Source organism: Herpailurus yagouaroundi, unplaced genomic scaffold (genome assembly GCF_014898765.1).
Source record: "Herpailurus yagouaroundi ecotype Mexico unplaced genomic scaffold, PumYag 557, whole genome shotgun sequence".
Classification (NCBI taxonomy): domain Eukaryota; kingdom Metazoa; phylum Chordata; class Mammalia; order Carnivora; family Felidae; genus Herpailurus; species Herpailurus yagouaroundi.
The window spans coordinates 2860083-2871190 of NW_024412774.1; the positions used below are offsets into that span (position 1 = coordinate 2860083).

Here is an 11108-nt window from a genome sequence, read left to right on the forward strand (position 1 = left end):
GGAGGGGCAGAGAGAGAGGGAGACACAGAATCGGAAACAGGCTCCAGTGGGCACGGAATTTGAACCCAGGCTGGACCAGGTCTACACCCTGAACACCCTTAACCAGGCCGACGTAACCCTTAGGATCAGCGCCCAGGCACACGATCCCCTCCTTACATGCTTCCCGGTCTCCAGGCCCCGAGGCATCATACCCCCACCCCTCCATGGGTGTGCCCACCACCCTCCTCCTCTCCCCCATCCCCACTTACTCTGCCTTGAAGATCTGCTGTATTGGAGAGAAACATTCCTAGAAGAAAATACAGAATTTAGGGTGAGAAAAGTTCCCTAAAGCTGAAGCCCAGGCCTCCCACTTTGCAGACGAGAAAACTGATATGTGGGACACGCACAGAAAATGATACAACACGCGCATGGTTACTATTCTTGGGGGGTGATACTACTGCTGTTCATGAATCAAACCCTGCAGGCTACTCGTTCCTTGCGCTGAGCAGTTTGCACACGTGACCTCAATCACGTGTGTTCATAATCATACAAACACATTTCTTGGGTATTTACCCTACGTCTCATTTAATCTTTAACACCATCAATAGGTACACACTGTTATGGGCTCCAATTTTTTTCTTTTTAATTTTTTAAATGTTTATTTTTGAGAGAGAGAGAGAGAGAGAGAGAGAGAGACAGAGGGCGAGCAGGGGAGGGGCAGAGAGAGAGGGAGACACAGAATCCGAAGCAGGTTCCAGGCTCTGAGCCATCAGCACAGAGCCCTACGCAGGGCTCAAACCCAGGAACTGAGAGATCATGACCTGAGCCGAAGCCAGACGCTCTCCAATTTTTTTTTTTCTTAAACAGCTTTATTGAGATATCTTCCTCCCCTCCCCCACCGCATAGAATTTGCTCATTTTAAGTGCACAACTCAATGACTTTTAGTAAGTTTACAGGATTGTGCAACTATCACCAAAATCAAATGATAGAGCATATCCAGCATCCCCAAAAGATCTCCTGTGCCCGGTAACAGTCACTTCCCATCCCCACTCCCAGCCCCAGGCAACCACGAATCTACTTCATGTCTTCACAGATTCTCCTTTCCTGGGCAGTTCCTAACAATGGATCATACAATAGGTGGCCTCCCATGTCTGGCTTCTTTCACTCAGCATACTGCCTTTACGGTTCGTCCACACTGCACATTTTACCAGTACTTCATTCTCTTTATGGCTGAGTAACGTCCCCTTGCAGGGCATATCGCATTGTGTTCGGCCATTCATCTGCTGATGGACACCCGGGTCGTGTCTGCTCTTCGCCTGTTATGAATAGTCCCACTGAGAACACATGGGACGACCCTTCCTGCGGACATGGGTTTTGTTCTCTTGGGCACACTCCCAGGAGCAGAATTGTTAGGCTGTGAGAAAAGCTCATGATACACTTTTTAAGAAACTGTCAGAACTGTTTCCCAAAGCAGCCACACCACTTACATCCCATCAGGGAGATATGAGGGTTCCCCACGGGGGCTCCATTATCCGGAGAAGGAAGCTTAGTGAACTGACACGCCCGGGGTCTCTTGGCTGGTAAGGAGCAGATCTGGGTACATCTCCAAGCATTGCAATGACAAAGCCTGTGCTCTTAGCCCTTATACAAAGATTCATTCTTACCCTGTTCATTCGTTCATTCATTCATTCATCCTAAAACTCTTTTTTTAATATTTATTTATTTTGGGGGAAGAGAGAGAGGGCAGGGAGGGGCAGAGAGAGAGAGAGAGAGAGATGGAGAATCTGAAGCAAACTCATGCTGTCAGCACAGAGCCTGACGTGGGGATAGGACACTTGAACCGAGGGATCATGACCTGAGCAAAGTCGGATACTTAACCGACTGAGCCACCCAGGTGCCCCCATCTTAAAACTCTTGGCTCTGTGCAAAGTACCGGGCTCTAGGTGGGGAAAACATCAGACAAGGTTACGTTTTGGCAAGAAGCACAGATTGACCAATACACGTAGGTCACAGATTCAGCGGGTATTTACTGAGCCCTCACTATGTGCTGGGCACTGTCCTAGGTGCTGATCACTCTCTGGTTAATGAAACCGACCCAAATCCCTGCCCACATGGGGCTTCCATGGTAGTGGCAGGAGACAGACACAAAGCCAAACAAAGAAGGTAAACTATACAAAACATCTTAGTGGGCACCTGGGTGGCTCAGTCGGTGAAGAATCCAACTATGGGTTTCAGCTCAGGTCATGATCCCGCAGCTCATGAGATCAAGCCCCACATCAGGCTCTGTGCTGACTGTGCAGAACCTGCTTGGGATTCTCTTCCTTCCTCTCTCGGGCGCTCTCCCTCTCTCTCTCAAAGTAAATATATAAACTTTTTTAAAATTAAAAAAAAAAATCTCAGGAGGGGACACATGGTGTGGAGCAAGGTGTGGGACGGGGGAGGCATTGGAGCAGGAACTGAAGGAGATGAGTCCCGGGGAGGGGCACAGCTGGTGCAAAGGATCTAGGCAGGAAGGTGACTGATGTGTTCAGGGAGCACAGAGGCCACCAAGAAGGAGAGAGAAGGAGGGAGACAGGGGGAAGAAATCAGGGAGAATTGGGGGGTCCAGATCTGGTAGAGAAACCATGAAGAGTCTGATTTCTACTCCACGTGACATGGAAAGAGAGCCCTGGGGAGTGGGGATCATGTGGAGGCTGGCACAAGTTAATATTGGGAAAAAATTTTTTTAATTTTTTTAATGTTTATTTATTTTTGAGAGGGAGAGAGAGAGAGAGCATGAGAAGGGAGGGGCAGAGAGAGAGACACACACACACACACACAAACACAGAATCCGAAGGAGGCTCCAGGCTCTGAGCTGTCAGCACTAGAGCCTGATGTGAAGCTTCAACTGGTGAACCGTGAGATCATGATCTGAGCTGAAGTTGGATGCTTAACTGACTGAGCCACTCAGGCGCCCTTAAAAAAAAATTTTTTTTAACTAAACTCTATGCCTATATAGAGCTCAAACTCAGGACCCTGATATTAAGCGTCAGATGCTTCACCGACAGCCAGCCAGGTGCTCCAACATTTGAAAATCTTAAAACACATAGAAAATGGAAAAAATTGGGTGCTTGGGCGGCTCAGTCGGTGGAGAGTCTGATTTTTGATTTTGGCTCAGGTCATGATCCCAGGGTCATGGGATCAAGCCCTGTACCGGATTCTGTGCTGAGCACGGAGTCTTCTTAGGATTCTCTCTCCCTCTGCCCCTCTCCCCTGCTTGCTCACACTGTCTCTAAAATAAATAAAATGAAAAAAAAAAAGTGGAAAGAATTAGAAAGTAAATACATACACTAACCCAAGAGAGCCTACAATGAGCATTTGGTCTATTTGCTTCATGTCCTATCCATCTATCCTTTCATTTGTCCGTCCAGCAATCTATCCAACATTCTCTTTTTAAAATTTAATACACTTTCCTTTGGTGAGCAGTTTTACGTTTCCAGAAAAATTGAGTGGAAATTACAGACAGATCCCATATATCTGCCTTAAAAAAAAAATCATTTCAAAGCAATTTGCAAATATTAGCTCATATCACCCCCTAAACACTGCCGCGAGCATGCATATTGTAACAAGATATCAAATATTTGTTTAAGCTTCTTGTCCTTGGTAAAATTTAAATACAGTGAAATGCATGCATTTTCCGTGTAACCATTTGATAAATGTTGGGGAATACATACCCCCTGAATGGCACAGACTCCTCTCCTGATTTAACAGATTCCCTCTGGCTTCTGTTTGGAGAATTAACTAGTGAAGAGGGGGGCAAAGGTTCTCTTAAGCCCACCTGATTTGAGTTTTAAATGAGCTTTCCTTGGGGCACCTGGGTGGCTCAGTCGGTTAAGCTTCCGACTTCGGCTCAGGTCATGATCTCACGGTTTGTGGGTTCGAGCCCCACGTCAGGCTCTGTGCTGACAGCTCGGAGCCTGGCGCCTGCTTGGGATTCTGTGTCTCCCTCTCTGTCTGCCCCTCCCCTGCTCATGTTCTGTCTCCCATCACTCTTTCTCAAAAATAAATAAATAACATTAAAAATAAATAACCTTTTCTTTTTAGAACAGTTTTCGGTTTACAGAGAATTTGCAGTGATAGTCCGGGGACTTTCCATGTGTCCCCCAGTCAGGGCCCCCTCGCGCTACCCTCTCCCGTTACCACAGCGCACGTCTCAAAACCCAGGAACCAAAGCCACTAGACTGCTGTCAACCAAACGTGAGGCGTTACTGAGATTTAGCTCATTTTCCCTTGATGCCCCTTTTCTGTTCCAGGACCCCACCCCGGGGTACCGCCCGGCCTCTGTCATGCCTTCTCAAGTCTCCGCTGGTCTGTGATAATTTCCCAAACTTGCCTTGGGTTTTGAGGACTTTGACCGCTTTGGGGCGTCCTGGGGAGAAACCCGAAGCCAGCCGGCCGAAGTGCTTTTCTCAGCACGTCCTCTCAGAGGGGGCGGTGTGGGCGGAGGGGGAGCACGTGGATCCACTTGACTGACCACGGATGGTGCCGCCCTGGTCACCTGGCAGACAGGGACGTGTGCTGACTGCCAGGTGTCTTCACTGTAAAGCGACCCCTCCCCCTTTCAGTCTGCACAAGTCACGGAGCACAGCCCGAGGGGAGGGGAGGGGAGGGGAGGGAGAAGCATCCAGATACAGTTTTGAAGACTGTTCTGTCTCCTTCCCCTATTTATGTATTTACTTACTTATTTGTATCCATATGCACTCAGGGACGTTTATGTTTACACTCCCATACAATGTTATTTATTTCATATAAATGTATATTACGGTCCCACACAACATTGAGATCCACCTGTATCAATGCCATCGAGAGAGAATAAAGCAGGGCCGCCTGGAGGGGCTCAGTCGATTGAGCTTCCGACTTGGGCCCAGGTCATGATCTCATGGCTCGTGGGTTCGGGCCCTGCGTCCGGTTCCGTGCTGACGGCTCAGAGCCTGGAGCCTGCTTCCGATTCTGTGTCTCCCTCTCTCTCTCTCTCTCTCAAAAATAAATAAACATTTAAAAGAGAGAGAGAAAGAATAAAGCGGTGCTGCTGGAGAAGCAGGGGCTTGTGGCTCAAGCTGTGACTTTGGCTCCGTGGTCCTGGGGGGCTTCCGAGGAGGGGCACTTTGAGATGTGGTCCATAGGAGCCAGGGGACCCAGCACATGAGTCGGGAGCAGGGACGCCCTCCCCTTGCAGAGGGGCTCTGAGGCTCCCGGGCTCCAAGCCGCCGACCCACGGGCATCCAGGACCGTGGAGGCTCTGCCTTCCTCCGGGCACCGAGCCCACGGCGGGCGGTTTCCACTGCCTGCTCCCGGCCTCCTGGGGGGCGGTTTGGAATTTAGCCCTAGAGGCCAAGTCCGGGCTCTTCCTGGGCCCCTTATCTCACCACGCCCAGCACCGTGCCTGGCACAGACCTGCACCACGTACAAATTTGCTGCCACCCGCCCAGCTTCCCGAGCCCCGGCCGCCCTCGTCTCCCACCGCTGGGGCTGTGCCCAACTTGTGCCCTCCTCCCGACTCAGCTCTGTTGTCTCAAGGAGGTGGGGGGGGGGGCGGGGGGAAGAGAGGCGTTGCCGGCGCCAGACGTGGAGCCAGGGAGAGAGAAGTGACCCACCCAAGGCCGCCGGGGGGGGGGGTGCCAGAGAGAGAAAGCGAGTCCTCCCAGACTGGCCGCCTCCAGACTTCTAGTATCAGAGTAACAATTGTAGCTACTATTTACTATCACGCCCATTCTCCAGTGCACTGGCTGCTCTTCTCCGTGGAACAGCTCTGCAGGCTCGCGGCACCTGCCAGCCCTGCCCTCTCACGGCCTCGGATGGACACTTCTCTTGGCCTGGGATGACTCCCTCGTCTTTCCCTTTATGCTTCCCCTAGGAGGCCCTCCCTACCTCCTCCCGTCTCCACCGATCCCTCGTTGTAGGGCAGAATGCTCAGATGGCTCCCAAGATTCCTGCTCCCCTCCCCCCGCCCCCACCCCGGGGCACACACGCCTCCTCCCCAAGCTCACATAGGTGCTGCTGTGAAGGGGACACTGCACGTGGCGTTAAGATTCCAAATCAGGCAACGTGAATGCACCTGGAGGGCGTTATGCCCCGTGAAATAAGTCAGGCAGAGCAAGACAGGTGATGGCACTCATATGTGGGACCTAAAAACACAAAACAGAACAGAACAGACACAGGCTCATGGATACAGAGAAGAAACCGCTGGCTGCCAGGGGGCAGGGCGGCGGAGGGACGGGAGAAATAGATAAAAGGAATAAGAGGTACAGACAGATAAAAGTCACAGGGATGAACGGGGCACCTGGGTGGCTCAGTCAGTTAAGCGTCTGACTTCAGCTCAGGTCACGATCTCATGGTTCATGGGTTTGAGCCCTGCATCAGGCTCTGCATGTCAGTGCAGAGCCTGCTTGGGATTCTCTCCCTTCTCTGTGCCCCTCCCCCACTTGCTCTCTCTCTCCTTCAAAATAAATAAAAAAGAAAAAAGCTAGGGAGATGATCTTTGGTGGGCCTGGCCTAATCAGCCGACCCCATAAAACAGATGGAGAAAAGATTCAGAGCGTGAGGGGGAATTCAACAAGAGGGAGATGCTCCGTTCCTAGCTTTGAGGGAGGAGGGGACGCCACCCCAGGGAATGCAAGCAGCCTCTGAGAACTGAGAGTGGATTCTGCCCAACAAGCAGCAAGGAAATGAGACTCTCACAGTTTTCCCTGAGCAGAGAACCCAGTCACTGGTGCCTCAGCTTCCTTTTTTAAAAAATTTTTAAAAAGATTTATTTACTTCTGAGAGAGTCGGAGAGCGACCAGGTGAGGTGCAGAGAGAGAGGGAAACATAGAATTTAAAGCAGGCTCCAGGCTCTGAGCGGTCAGCACAGAGCCCAATGCAGGGCTCGAACCCACGAACCACAAGATCATGACCTGAGCCACCCAGGCGCCCCCTGGTGCCTCGGCTTCTGACTCACAGGCGCTAGGAGCTGATGGGGAGGGGGTTGGTTCTTTGAAACTGCTACGTTTGTGGTCATTTGCTACACAGCAGAGCCAACAAATGTGATCTGTTTTGTTTCCTTGATGGTACTCACTGTCTACAGTCGGTGGGTTTAATTGTTTAATTGTTTCAAATACGTCCATCTGGCTTAGTAGTTTGCCGGAGCCGCTGCAACAAAGCATCGCAAGCCAGGTGGCTTCAAACAACAGAAATGTATCCTCTCTCACAGTTGATGAGGTTAGAAGTCCAAGAGGGAGCAAGGCTGAGCTCCCTCTGAAACCCGCAGGGAGATCCTTCCTCGCCTCTGCCTGGCTCCTGGTGGTTTGCCAGCCATCTGTGGCTTGTAGACTCATCACTTTTGTACCCCACCTGCAGCTCCACGTGCCGGTGGCCTCACATGACCGTCTTCCCACCGTGTTCTGGGGAGACATCGTGGAGGAAACCGCCCGACTCCCTTATGACCTCCCCTTAACGAACTGCATCCTTGGTGATCCTATTTGCAAATGTGGTCACTTTCCGAGGTACTGGGGGCTCAACCACGTGTTTTTTTGTTTTGTTTTGTTTTGCTTTTTGGTGGGGGGCACAATTTGATCCCCAGTGCCTGCCCTGTCCGCATGTGCAGTCTACAAGCGTGCAGCTCTTGGCTGGGTATCACTGGCTTCCTAGAGCCTAGGGTATCGCCTGGCGCAAAGCAGGCGCTTAAGTTTGTTGTTGTTCTTTGGTACATCATCTGACGAACTATTTCTCAGCGACTCTCTCCACATCTTTTGGGTGAGGATAAGGCCACCACCCTCACTGTTTTCTCCTCATTTACTAATTCGTTTGGTTTACAAACTGGCCACCCACCACCCCTCGCTAGAATGTAAAGGTGCCCATGCGGCTCATCACTGGGTCCCCGGCACCCAGCACAGTGCCTGACACACAGTAGATACACAGCAAATAGCTGTTCGACAAATGACCTGAGGCTGTAACTCACCCCACCCCCACTTTGCAGAGGGGGAAACTGAGGCTTAGAAAGGGGACGTGAGTTGCTCAAGGTCACTGTCACTGCCAAACTGGCGGCAGACCTTACTGTCACTTGCCCCCTACCTTCCAATCACCTTCCACCAGTGATGCTTCCCGTTGGCTGAGCCTAGGCAGAAGCCCATCTGGTCCGGTCAGAAGGGCTCACCCGGACAGAGAGGAGACAGGTGGACGGAGGGGAGGTAGCCAGCACATGCGATCGCCTTCTGTGGGAGAATCTGTCGGGAACGATACGCCCGCAGGAGGAGTCCTCAGGCGTGGGGCTCCCACGTTCACTCAGGTCTTTCACCCCACTGGCCGGAAGGGCGAGCTACACGCCCAGCAGCAGAGCCCGGGGGTGGGGGTGGGGGCTGTTTCCCCACATCCTCAACCACTTCCTGTTTTCTGTCTGCCGAGTGGGATCTCCCCTCAGTGGTGGGCCATCGGGCCAGCAGCGGGAGCCGCCCGCCCTGGATGCAGGCAATCAGGGCGCGTCGGATATAAAACCACAGATAAAACTGGGGCGCCTGGGTGGCTCAGTCCGTTAAACATCCGACTTCAGCTCAGGTCATGATCTCACACTTGGTGAATTCGAGCCCCCTGTCGGACTCTGTGCTGACAGCTCAGAGCCTGGAGCCTGCTTCGGGTTCCGTGTCTCCTTCTCTTTCTGCCCCTCCCCCACTCACACTCTGTCTCTCTCTCTCTCTCAAAAATAAATAAACATTAAAAAAAGTTTTTTAAAAACAGGAATAAAACCAAACTAAACATTGGGTCCATGTTTCACTTAGGTCATGCCCCAGCAATGGTAAACAGTGTCCGGAATAGAGACCTCTCTGTGCAAAACATCTTTTATCGGTCTAAGTTCTGAACCTTTGCTGCTGATGTTACCATGGAGTTTTAGATATGATATATATTAAATATATACGTACATGTATATAGATACAGAATACATATAGAAACATATATATACTACGTGTATATATTCATAGATATAATTAGCATGTTTTATTTTTTTTTTAATGTTTATTTATTTTTAAGCGAGAAAGAGAGAGCTTGGGCAGGGGAGGGGCAGAGAGAGAGGGAGACACAGAACTCAAAGCAGGCTCCAGGCTCTGAGCGGTCAGCACAGAGCCCAACGTGGGGCTCGAACTCACAAACCGTGAGATCATGACCTGAGCCGAAGTCAGAAGCTCAACCAACTGAGCCACCCAGGCGCCCTGCACATTTTATTTTTTTATTCCCTATCCTTTAATAAAGTGCTGTATTGCACGTGGAAGTTAATGCAGAGAATTCCAGTTTACAGCCGGCATCGATGCATGCAGACTCCACTACATGTGTTCATTTTGATAGTAAGTTCCTGAGGACCGGATAGTCCAAGGTCACTTCAGATGCAGTCCGCATCTGTGCAGCTATGTGGTCCTGCTATATTTAAAATGGCAGTCTGGGGGCGCCTGGGTGGCGCAGTCAGTTAAGCGTCCGACTTCAGCCAGGTCACGATCTCGCGGTCCGGGAGTTCGAGCCCCGCGTCGGGCTCTGGGCTGATGGCTCAGAGCCTGGAGCCTGCTTCCAGTTCTGTGTCTCCCTCTCTCTCTGCCCCTCCCCCGTTCATGCTCTGTCTCGCTCTGTCCCAAAAATAAATAAAAAACGTTGAAAAAAAATTAAAAAAAAATAAAATGGCAGTCTGGGGGCGCTGGCGGGGGTGGGGGCGCTCAGTTGGTTAAGTGTCCAACTCTTGGTTTCGGCTCGGGATCCTCTCTCTCTCTCTCTCTCAAAACAGATAAACAAACAAACAAACAAACAAACAAACAAAAACAATAATAAAGGCAAAGAACTAGAACCTGAATAACCGGGGATCTGACCTTCTCTGTCACCCTTGCATCTGGTATCTGCGTATTCAGTTCCAAACCGAGAGGCAGAGCGCCGGCCGTGTGATGTAATATTTTTTATTTTTATTTTTTTATTTAAAAAAAAATTTTTTTTCAACGTTTATTTATTTTTGGGACAGAGAGAGACAGAGCATGAACGAGGGAGGGGCAGAGAGAGAGGAAGACACAGAATCGGAAACAGGCTCCAGGCTCCGAGCCGTCAGCCCAGAGCCTGACGCGGGGCTCGAACTCACGGACCGCGAGATCGTGACCTGGCTGAAGTCGGACGCTTAACCGACTGCGCCACCCAGGCGCCCCAGTAATATTTTTTATTGAAGTGCACCTTTGAGCTCATACCCTGACATAACGTGCTCGGCTTGAACCGACATCTCTAAAACTGCAACGTGTCCTTCTTTTCCATGTCTGATTCTTTTCAACTGAAAAAAATATAGGTAGCAAGAAAAAAAAATGACAAATGATGGTTCCTAAAAACAGTTGTGTTGTATTTAAGAGAGACACGCCCAGCAGTCACGCTCCTTAGTGTCCCCTGGAATAAGTAAAAGAAGTTACATGCACCCAATAACCCCTACACGGATGTGTGCGGCAGCTGTATTCAATGTTGCCGTTGGCAAGAATCGGAGAGACGCTTCAGTAGGTGAAGGGGCAAACAGGGCCCCTCCGGACAACGGGATGTTATCCGGTGCTAAAAACAAATGAGCGATCAAGTCACAAAAAGCAGGAACCTTAAATGCACAGTTCCGAGGGGTAGAAGCCAAGCTGAAAAGGCTTCCTACATACAGGACGGGTCCAACTGTAGGTCGTTCTGGAAAAGGCAAAACTGGAGACAGTGACCCCCCCCCCCCCCCCCCCCCCCCCCCCCAGCACAGAGGGCTTTTAGGGCAGTGAAATTACTCCGTGTTGTACTGTAATGTACGTATCAGGACGTGTGTCCAAACCCTACGACGTCCAACCCTAAGAACAAACCCTAAACTGTAGACTTCCCATGATTATGACCAGTCAACGAAGGCCATCAACTGTGACAAATGTACCCCCTGGTGGGGGATTTGCTAATGGGGGGGGTGCATGAGTGGAGGCAGGAGGGCGACGGGAAGTCTCTGTATCTTCCTCTCATTTTGCTGTGAACCTAAAACGGCTCTAAAAACTAAAGTCGATTAATTAAAAAAAAAAAAAAAGGAATTAAAAAACCCCACAAATCAAGAAAACGAAGCTGATGGTTATTCTGTGATTATTGCTGAAAATAGG

General features: G+C 50.5%; 1 long non-coding RNA gene across 2 annotated transcripts in view; it reads right to left on the reverse strand.

Moving 5' to 3' along the window:
- Positions 1-8276, reverse strand: part of LOC121023386 (uncharacterized) — a 10222-nt gene extending 1946 nt beyond the window's left edge. Inside the window, exons 1-3 of one of the 2 annotated variants that reach the window (XR_005787357.1) lie at positions 8068-8276; positions 6074-6143; positions 249-286 (exon numbers count right to left, since the gene is read on the reverse strand). This is a non-coding gene — a long non-coding RNA (uncharacterized LOC121023386). Of the gene's footprint in view, positions 1-248; positions 287-4166; positions 4517-6005; positions 6144-8067 lie in introns of those variants that run through there. The other variant, XR_005787356.1, reaches the window with a different exon arrangement.
- Between the last annotated feature and the right edge of the window lie 2832 nt (positions 8277-11108).